This window comes from Cyprinus carpio, chromosome A7 (genome assembly GCF_018340385.1).
Source record: "Cyprinus carpio isolate SPL01 chromosome A7, ASM1834038v1, whole genome shotgun sequence".
NCBI classification, from domain to species: domain Eukaryota; kingdom Metazoa; phylum Chordata; class Actinopteri; order Cypriniformes; family Cyprinidae; genus Cyprinus; species Cyprinus carpio.
The window spans coordinates 6,052,072-6,062,891 of NC_056578.1; the positions used below are offsets into that span (position 1 = coordinate 6,052,072).

A 10,820-nucleotide genomic window follows, 5' to 3' on the forward strand; every position below is an offset into this window, starting at 1 on the left:
CGTTTCAGTTACGTGCTAAATGCATTGTTCTTCACCAAACTGTTGTGGATTGTTGGAAAGAAGTGCTTGTTGGAGGGTGTTTTTGTACAATTCTTTATTCATGGCTGTGTTTTAGGCAGGGTGTGGTGAGCCCACTCCCTTGGATGAGAAGCAGCCCCACACATGAATGGTGTCAGGATGCTTTACTGGCTTGGCGCTGACACAGGACTGATGGTAGCTCACCTTTACTGCTTCTCCGAGGACCAAGAGCCTTTTTTTCCAGATGCCCCAGAAGCTATGGGAAAGAGGGCTGCACTTGAGGAGATATGACTTTGCCCCAGTCCTCAGCGAGGTCCATTCACATATACTTTTTCTGCAGAAGATCAATCTGTCCTGATGGTTTTTTTTTTTTTTTTTGAGAGAAGTGGCTTCTTTGCTGCCCTTCTTGACACCAGATCATCTTCCAAGACTTGGCCTCGCACAATAGCGTGCGAATCGCTCACACCTGCCTGCTGCCATTCCTGAGCAAGTCTCTGCACTGGTGGCACTCCGATCCATAGCTGAATCCTCTTTGAGAGCGATCCTGAAACTGCTGGAGCCATTTTTATGCAGCACCATGGGTGTTAACAAATGGAAGAACAATGATTTCAAGCATCACCCTCCTTTTAACATGGTCAAGTCTGCCATTCTAACCCAATCAGCCTGACATAAATGATCTCCAGTAATCCTTGTGCTCGTCAACATTCTCACCTGAGTTAACAAGATGATTACTGAAATGATCTCAGCAGGTCCTTTAATGACAGCAATGAAATGCAGTGGAAAGGTTTATTTTCATGGCAAAGAAGGACTATGCAATTCATCTGATCACTCTTCATAACATTCTGGAGTAAATGCAAATTGCTATTATAAAAACTTAAGCAGCAACTTTTCCAATTTCCAATATTTATGTAATTCTCAAAACTTTTGGCCACGACTGTACACTCTAATATTTGAATCAGATGTTGCTGGGCACATAATTCGCGCTGCTGCTGTGACTTCCAAGTGACTCCTTTAAATTATTTCTGGTTATAGTATTGTATGCAACATTAACTTGCTTTATGTATTTTCCAAATCAAAGCACTGAAAAACCTTTATAACATTCACTTTCTATTTCAGTGAAATTTGGAGGTTGGGATGTGTCGTCTATGAGCTGTGCGAGCTGAAGTGTGCTGTGAGATTTTTAGTTCAATTTTATCCTTTGTATAACTAAATGCACTGAGTTTGTAATATATTGCAGAAATGTAAAGCTTTCGGAAAGGCCAAGACAGTACAATTTGAAATTATTCACACAAGTTATCTAGCTGGAAAAATGTAAATTATTGTAAAAATTATGTACAATATTTTCACACACACACACACACACACACACACACACACACACACACACACACACAAAAAAAAAAAAAAAAACTGTATAATGTCAATAATATTTACCATATAACATTATATTTTCAAGTGGTTGGATGGGTGGTTGTTTTGTCTCAATAGGCATAAAGGTGTTTGTGTGTGTGTGTGTGTGTGTGTGTGTGTGATCTCACTGATGCATTATTTTAAGATCCCACCAACTGGTTAACTTGTTATTCCTCTTAGTTTAAAGCAAGAAACCCAGTTGAGATTGTTACAAAGATACTCACCTGCTCCTATGAAGCTCTTCCCAACACCTTTTCTGAGGATCTTCGTCAGCTTGTGAAAGACACACTTCAGAAGGATCCAGAGCACCGGCCATCTGTCAATGAGATTTTAACCATGTGATAATTTTTCAGCGCATACAAACTATTGAGGAGCTTTATAAGACTCTAGATGTAATGAGAAACCTGGCCGATGGTTTGGAGACGGTCCACTTCAACACAACCGTCAGCAGTCTCACAGGAGGAGTGGTAGGTCTGGCTGGAGGAATCACATCTATAGTTGGACTTATTCTCACTCCGTTCACTCTCGGAGCCTCTCTGATAGTGACAGGTGTGGGAATCGGTACGGCAGTCGCTGGTGGAATAACAGCTGGAGCCAGCAACATAACAAACATGGTTAACCAGCAAACAAACAGAAGGAAGATTAAAATGATCTTAACAGAGTTCCAGGAGAAAATTACCTCCATTATATGCTGCATCCAAAAACATCTCAACAGCAGTGGGAAACGCTACAAAATGAGTTTTCAACAAGCAGTGGGTCACTTTCTAGTGCACAATCCGGGATGAGAGTAGGAGCTCGACTTGGACGAGGACTGGGAGGAATCCCGGAGCTTCTTCGTTTAACTCAAGTCGTAAACGTGGGGCATATTGCAGCTCAGGCTGCAAGAGCAGTTCGTGTGGCTGAAGCAGCTACAGGGGTTTTATCTGCACTTTTCATAGCTGTTGACGTCTTCTTCGTTTTTCTCGACTCCAGAGAAATCCACAACATCCGCAGAGATTACGCTTTAAAATCAAGTCGACAAGAATCCACCAGCAACCAAACCACAGGGCTGAATGACCGGACACCAAATAACAGCGGCACAACAAACCTGCTGCCTTCAAACACTGATCAAGTAGAAGAGATGAAGTCTGAAACCATGAAATTTGTGACAAAAATAAAAGAGACTACAGAGGAGCTTCAGACGATTCTGGATACACTACGAGACGCACTGAACCCAAACTCTGAGACTCCAAACACAGATAACTGAGAATGCGTTCTTTAATCACAGATAAACGCTTTGATTGTTGTTGTAGCTAGTGTTGTAGTACCATAAAACAATGCAGTAAATAATGCATGTAGTTCATATGATGAACATAATCTGTACCATTTATTTCTAGGTCCAATGATGCACACACAACAGACACTGAAGCTCTTGCATATGTTGCACCTGAGATTTTGAGTGGCTTATTTCCTATTTCTAATAACTTATTTCTAATTTAGCTTTTTTTATGTCTAATAACTTATTTCTTATTTGATTTCTTTTGATACTGTTATGCTGGACTTGCCACCACCTAGCACACTGCCGGTTTTAGCAGTAGTCCCTCACTGCAGAACACAAGATCCAGGGGGTGTGATTAGATCCACATCTAAGGGGTGGAGATGGGTGGGTTTAGAAATCAGGGGGTGGAGAAGGATAGGTTTATGTATATGTAAGGTGGGAGGAGTTGGATCTGGATCCAACCACGCCCCCTGGATCTTGTGTTCTGCAGTGAGGACCATCTCTCTTTTAGTGTCATATTTAAAAGTATCATTTTATTTTTTTCATCATATTTCTATATTCATAATTTTATTTATCAAACAATTTCAACAAAAAAAATATGCAGTTGTTATTTACATTTATGCAATTAGCAGACGCTTTTATCCAAAGCGACTTACAGTGCATTCAGCCTAACATTTTTTTTTACCTAACTTGTGTTCCCTGGGAATCAAACCCACAACCAAACCACTAACGTAATGCTCTACCACTGAGCCACAGGTACTACATTGTTGTAGAGGCAAAGATTCATTTTGTTGATCAGCTGATGAACAGCCTGTTTGAGTTTATATGCAGTTTTCAGTAAATTGGCTCTTTTTTTTTTTTTTTTTTTTTGTCTCTTGCTCCTATTTCTTCTTTTGGTATTTTGAAGCAGTACTTACGACCTGATTACGATCCACCAGTGAATGTGAAATGCGAATACTTGTAATGTTTCCCCCGGTCTTAAGATTGTGTTCAGGAGTGTATATGAATGGAGAGCCTTATTATCCAGCTAACATTTACTCACCTGTGTTAAGATGAAATTTATCATTCACTCCTTCACTAAGACAGAAAATGACGGCTCGGAAAAGCTCGTTTTAGTCTGATTATCTTTAGGGTGTGTGCAAACTCAGAGGTCTCATTTTTGCATTTTGAGAAAAACACCAGCCAGCTGTTATTTTTGGATGCCAATCCCTCAAGTGCACTTCTGTCATGATGCGCTAGGGATTCACAACATCTTTCTTTAAGGTTATTTTTCAAAAAAAATTTTTTTTTTTTAAACCACACTTTAAGTATTTAAAAAAAAACAACAACAACAAGGCATTCAAATTTCAAGCACACTTCAAATCTATAAAACAACTTTTCAAACTGTATAAAGTGTATAAATTGTTTCAGAGACATTTCTTTGATGTCACCAAAGTACCCAACTCCATTCCTTGAGTGAAAGTACAGATACTACTGGTCAAATATTACTCCATTACAAGTGAAAGTTGGTAAGACTGGTTTTTACTTAAATAGAAGCACTTTCTTTAAAACAACAACAACAAAACTTAAGAACCAAAAGTAAATTTCTTTTTTTTTATATCAATGCACTGTTTTATTATTGTTTTATTATTGTATGGAATACTTGCAATTATGCATTTGAAGCAACGTATAATGCATTACAACTACTGAATACACAGACTATCTTGTACTATCTTTGGAATGAAGAGCTTTTAGAATTTTCCAAACCTATAGAAACTAAACAAGTGAGTTGACCAAAAAACACCCCTACACACCCCCACAAAAGCAGCATGGTAGTGATCCCACACATCTTTGGCAGTGTGTGCACACATCTACGTGAACCGAGTTGATAGTGAATTTGCTGTAAATATACTGATAAGGAGGGAAAAAAATGTAATGATTTAAAACTCCACAACACACCTGTAGCTGTATAACTTTACAACAGCAACACTGCTGTTTCAAAAAAGCAAAACAGCAAGATTTAATTAACATTAAAACAACATTTTCAAAAATGCTCCCACTGTACTTTGATGTCATACACAGAAAGATCTGTGCAGTGCTGCTTCAAGTCAAATGCCTGTTGTGTTTTGTTATTTTCATGTACACAATTTTGCAAAATCAGACAATATTGTGTCATTTATACCACAATATTTACATTTACATTTACATTTAGTCATTTAGCAGACGCTTTTATCCAAAGAGACTTACAAATGAGGTGAGTGGAATGGATGAAATAAAACAAAAAAGCAATGATATGCAAGTGCTATAACAAGTCTCAGTTAACATAGTACATGTAGCAAGGGCTTTTAAATAATATAATAAATAAAAAGAAAACATAGAATAGAAAAAGAATAAAGCAAGCTAGTGTTAGAGGTCTTTTTTGCTTTTGTTAATTGTATTATAAATGAAAAGAAAACAGATAGAATACAAAAAGGATAGAAAGCTAGTTAATTATTTATTTTTTTAAGAATAGAATTAGAATAGTGAGTGCTAAAGTTAGAGGGTCAAATAAATATCACTTTTGCAGCTGTTTAGTGTTCAAAAAAATGCTGGCAAATCACTTGACGTAACACTAAAAGAGTGACTACTGACAGACTGTGTAAAAAAAAAAAAAGTCAGGTTTAAGAAAAGAAAAAAAAAATCACCCGCTGACTTTCAAAGCTGCTACCTAGTAACAACTTTTTTTTTTTTTTTTTTGCTTCAAGGACCTTGATAGAAATGTAGTGAAGTTAAAGTCATAAGTTTCTAGAAAAGAAAAAAAAATATATATATATACAAAATTAAGGTACAGATACTCAAAAAGTGTAATTAAGTACAGTAAACAAAGAAATGTACTTTGTTACTCTCCTCCTCTGGATGTCACTCAGTCCAGTTGCATTTCTTAGGCACAAAAACACAATAAAAGTTGTTACACACCAAGTTGTTTTTGGTGTCCCTGAGTCAGAAAGTCGGATATAAAACCTTCATAAAAAGCTAATGTAATTTTTTTTTTAATGATTACAAACAACATGTTACATGGTGCATGTTACTCAAGAAGTTTAAATTTCTTAAATTAATAACAGCTTTATCAAAATCATCTAGACATGCTATAATCTGATTCCTGCAAATTATGTGACACAGTGAAAAAGGAAACTAAACACAGTATTAAATTACCCAACCAAAGAAATACTGTTTAAACTGACTACATTCCACATGGTCACAGATTAATGTTTGATTATACCATGTGAAGCTGATCAGATAAGAAGACTCAATCAGTTTAACTGAAACATTATTCCTCAAATGTCCTGTAAGGAAAAACATCAATCAGTTACCAAAACTCATTTAATTCTTGCATACAGCATCAACATGGTATTCCTGTATATATATATATATATATATATATATATATAGAAAGGCGTTTCTTCTCTTCATCAAGGCTGTTTTTTGGAAACTGCGATACTTTTTTGAGGATTATTTGATGAATAAAAAGTAAAAAAGAACAGCATTTATTCAAAATATAAATATTTTCGAACAAAATAAATATATGCTATCACTTCTTATTAATTTAACACATCCTTGCTGAATAAAAGTTTCAGTTTCTTTCAGAAAAAAAGAAAGAATAAAAATGTACTGACCCCAAACTTTTGAACTGTAATGTATATTGTTAGAAAATATTTATATTTTAAATAAATGCTCTTCTTTTTAACGTTTTATTCATCAAAGAATCCTGAAAAAAAGTTTCACAGGTTCCAAAAAATATGAAGCAGCACAACAGTTTGAATATTAATAATAAATCAGCATATTATTATGATTTCTGAAGGATCATGTGACATTGAAGACTATATATATTATATATATATATATAATAAAAAATGCATGTAGGCTGGTAACAAAAGAACAAAAACATGAGGAATACAATCCAGCAAGATATTTATGGCAACCAAACCAGCCAGTGAGCAAACACGCCAACACCACACCTGAAACACAAAGAAACCTGTCTACACAAGTAATCAGTATACCAACACCATTAGGTATTTTCGGTACTTTACCAACACTAATGAAAGTGAAAGCATGTCCTAGCAGAAAACTTAGTTAGGATGACTGACTACAGTCAGTCATGAACATGCAAATCTTTCATGCATGTCCAATAAATACAGCATGCAAAAAAGGCAGAATGCTTAATTAGGACATAACTTTTTCCTACTTTAAATCAATTGTGCACTGTTTCACAGATTTGCACAAAATGCATTAAGCAGTTCTTAACATGAATAAAACACACGGCTCGTGTTCTTTTCAATCACGTGACAAATAGAAGACAATTAATATTCCTAAGCATTCCAGAGCATGAGAGACACCCTCTCTTCTTATCCAGGTATAAATGCAACTCCTTTTAGATTTTTCTACAAACAACTCAGGAGGAGCTTTGCAGTGACAACTCCTGAATGTCTCGAATGATGTAAGTACTACAAACGAATACTCTCTCACCGGAAAAATCTGAATAAATTACTTGGGAAAACACTTTTACATCAAGCAAAACATGAAATGTTATATAAAATACAGTTTATTGTTGTAGTTATGTAATTAATCAATTCATTTTAGTATTCATAAATGTGTTTGCTTCGATAAGTTAGTTGTGCAGTAATTTAATTTATGTCTATGTGGATGTTTTGTTTTTTTAACCACAGACAAACATGCTGCATTGGGAAAAATAACAAGACTTTACAAGAATTTACAGAGTTTTGAAAATGGAAGCATCAGGAAAACTGCTGTCATCACGACTGCTTTCCCTGCTGAAGAATGGGCAATGGGGAAAAGATGATGTTGTTAAGTTGTTTAAAGCCCTCGTGAAAGAATTTAATGGCAGGAATGAGGATTTTCACACATGGATGATGAGAATCCTTCATCAAGTGGAGATTCACAAAATAAGCATGTCTGATTTGAATGACAGTAAGATTGTGGATCAGGTTGAGGAAGCCAAAAACACTAATGAGAAAACACTGAATGAGATTATGAAGGAAATCTCGGAACAAGCAGTTATTGATGAACAAACTATGGCAGAGGTAAAAGATATTGTGTCTTCTGTCTCTGAATGTCTATCATATTCCAAAGCACCACATCTACAAGGAATAAAGCAAATTCTGTTTAAACTCTGTGAAGCTGCAGAAAAGACAATGAGTTTTTTAAATCTTTTGAATGAGGTGGTGAGGTCAAGCATTCTGGTTCTTTCTAAATCAAGTCGGCTGGTCCAGGTTTTAACAGGAGAAGGAAAGTCGTGTATCGTGGCAATGTTTGCAGCATATCAGGCCATGATGGGAAACACCCCTGATGTTATCTCCAGTTCTCCTGTACTTGCTGAAAGAGACGCTGAAGAATGGTTTATGTTTTATAAGGAACTGAATATCACTGTTGACGTCAACACCAATAAAACAGAAGATGAAGAGCTGAAGAAGTGTTATGAATGTCAGGTGGTCTACGGTACGACTCAGAGTTTTGCAGGTGATTTTCTGAGACAGTGCTTCCACAGAAAAGATGTGAGACCTAAGAGAGAGTTTCAGTGTGTTATAGTGGATGAGGTGGACTCGCTGATGCTGGACAAAGGTCTTGAAGTGGTTTATTTGAATAGTAATATGCCTCTCATGGAACCACTGAATGGATTACTGGCTGAAATTTGGTTGATCGTCAATCAGCTGAAGCGTTTAGACACTGGAGAGATTTTAGGCCCCATTCAGCTCCTCTCTCAGGTTCTGTCTGAAATCATTACTGAGAATAAAAACACTTATAAAGTCAGTTTTGTGCAGAATGCTGTAGATGAAGCGAAACAACTAGATAATGCAAGTTCTGCCCAAACAGAGGCATTTTTAACCATGTTTGTGAGAAACTTCCCCGAATATTCTTTTAAACTTTACAAGGAAGGGCCTGATGGGAATTTAGAGAAACTAAATGAGATCAGCCCCACAGGTACAAATAAGAAACAAGAAATATCTGTTCTGCTCCTGGGAAATGGAAAATGTCATTTAGTGTACTATGAGGAGGACTCTCTAGTTAAATCATTGGGTAAAATGATTCAAAAGTCTTTGCAGTATGAATCAAAAGGGGGACAAAATAAATCTTGTATCCCAGGCTATCGAGATCTAATTGATGGAAAGTTGCAAACTTGGATTGAAAATGCTTTGCAAGCCACCAAAATGACTATGGGGCATGAATATATTTTTCATAGAGATGAAGTTGTTCCTGTTGATTACAAATGCACTGGTGTTGTACAAAACAACATGCGATGGGGGGAAGGACTTCAGCAGTTTCTGAAGATGAAACACCAAACTAAACTCTCCAACATGAGTCTAATCACAAACTTCATGTCTAATGTTGGTTTATTCCAGAAATACAAAAACTGTGTCTATGGGATCACGGGAAGGTTGGGGGACCAAACAGAGCTTGACATGCTGAAGAAACTCTACAATGACATTGAGACGTGTAAGATTCCCTCATTTAGACGAAGGAAACTTTATGAGTTGGAGGGTTTGGTAATAGCTGAAAAAGACGAGTGGATCAGACCTGTCTGTAATGTTGTTAAATATCAAGTGACCTCCACAGTCTATAGAGGTCCACGAGCAGCTCTCATCATCTGTGAAACCATCAATCGTGCAGAAATGTTTCACAAGACTCTCGAAAACACCATCACATCAGACAAACTGAAACTATATGTGAATAACAACATGGATAACTCTAAGATTGTAAATGAAGAACTCCAAGCAGGGGACATCATCATTGCAACTAATCTAGCAGGTCGAGGTACAGACCTAAAGGTCAGTGAAAGTGTAAATGAGGCAGGAGGTCTGTTTGTGGTCCAAACCTTCTTACCTCTGAACGTCTGTGTCCAACAGCAAGCATTTGGACGAATGGCTCGTCAAGGAAGTCCAGGATCTGCTCAAATCATCATGTGCGCCAGTCATTTCTCTGACACTGTTAAACTAATGATGAGCCTAAACACATCTTTTACCAGTTTATTCAGCCATCTGAACCGTCTTACAACTACACTGATGTCACGTCTTACAAGTATACTGATGTCACGTGGATCCACAGAGGGTCTTTTTGAGGAAGCAGTTAATCGCTACCTGAAAGATAACAGCTTTCAAAGTCATAAGGCAATGGTCTCTGCTCTCACAGGACTCTTAACAATGAAAGCATTACCATTCATGGAAAACAATCTGGAAAAGGCAAAAGATACCAGAAATATTCTGGTGAACATCAGACTCTCTGGGTTTCTTGAAAAAGACATTCCAAAAATCAAAGACTTTTTTCTGTCTACCCTGAAATTCTGGATGGCGTTTATGAAGATGACATTTTTTCAGACCAGCGTGATGTAATCGTGTCCTCTCTTCATGAGTGTTGGGGTTTGTGGCTCCTGATGAACCCCATTGAGGAAAAGCCCACTGAGATGATGAAGGAACAGCTGAAGAAGGATTTAAGGATTTTAAGGATTTTGCTGAGTGCAAAGCTAAAACTTTTGTGCAAACAGTCTCCATCCTCCATGGTCTACTATTACATCAGATCTGGAAACAATCTCCGTGAGAAGGGATGCCTTACTGAGAGCATTGAGATGTTCACCAAAGCTTTGGGGGATGGAATTTGCTGGGAAGTTATTCCTCTCTATAATCGTGCACTGGCCACTATTAAGAAGAAAGACACTGGCTATATTGCACGAGCATTGGCTGACCTGCAAAGGGCTGACATGGCAATAGATTCATACAAGTCACATCTGGCACAGATTCTGACATATGTGAAGTCATCAAGCCAAGAGCCAAAATTGGATGGGGATACTTTGCTCTCCAAACAGTTTCGAGTGAAGTATATGATTGTAGATTTACTCAAGATGAACATTCAAGATTCTATAATAAAGTTGAAGAGGGTTGAAAGAAGAGGAGGAGATGTGAGACTGTCAGAAAAACATACAGTTTTTCTGGCAGAAGGCTTGATGAAGTTTGCTATAAGCAGAAGAGATATAAGCCTGGCTGAAATCTTTGCAATCGTTCTGATAGATGACTTTATAACGAGAGCTGAAATCAGACGAGAAGATGTGAACCTAGCTGAAACATTTGTCAAATTTTGGGGAGAAAATTTTATGAAGGGGACTGAAATC

General features: G+C 37.1%; 1 pseudogene; it reads left to right on the plus strand.

The window, feature by feature from the left end:
* The first annotated feature begins 305 nt into the window (after positions 1-305).
* LOC109072177 lies at positions 306-3,549 on the plus strand (annotated as a pseudogene).
* Positions 3,550-10,820: the final 7,271 nt, after the last annotated feature.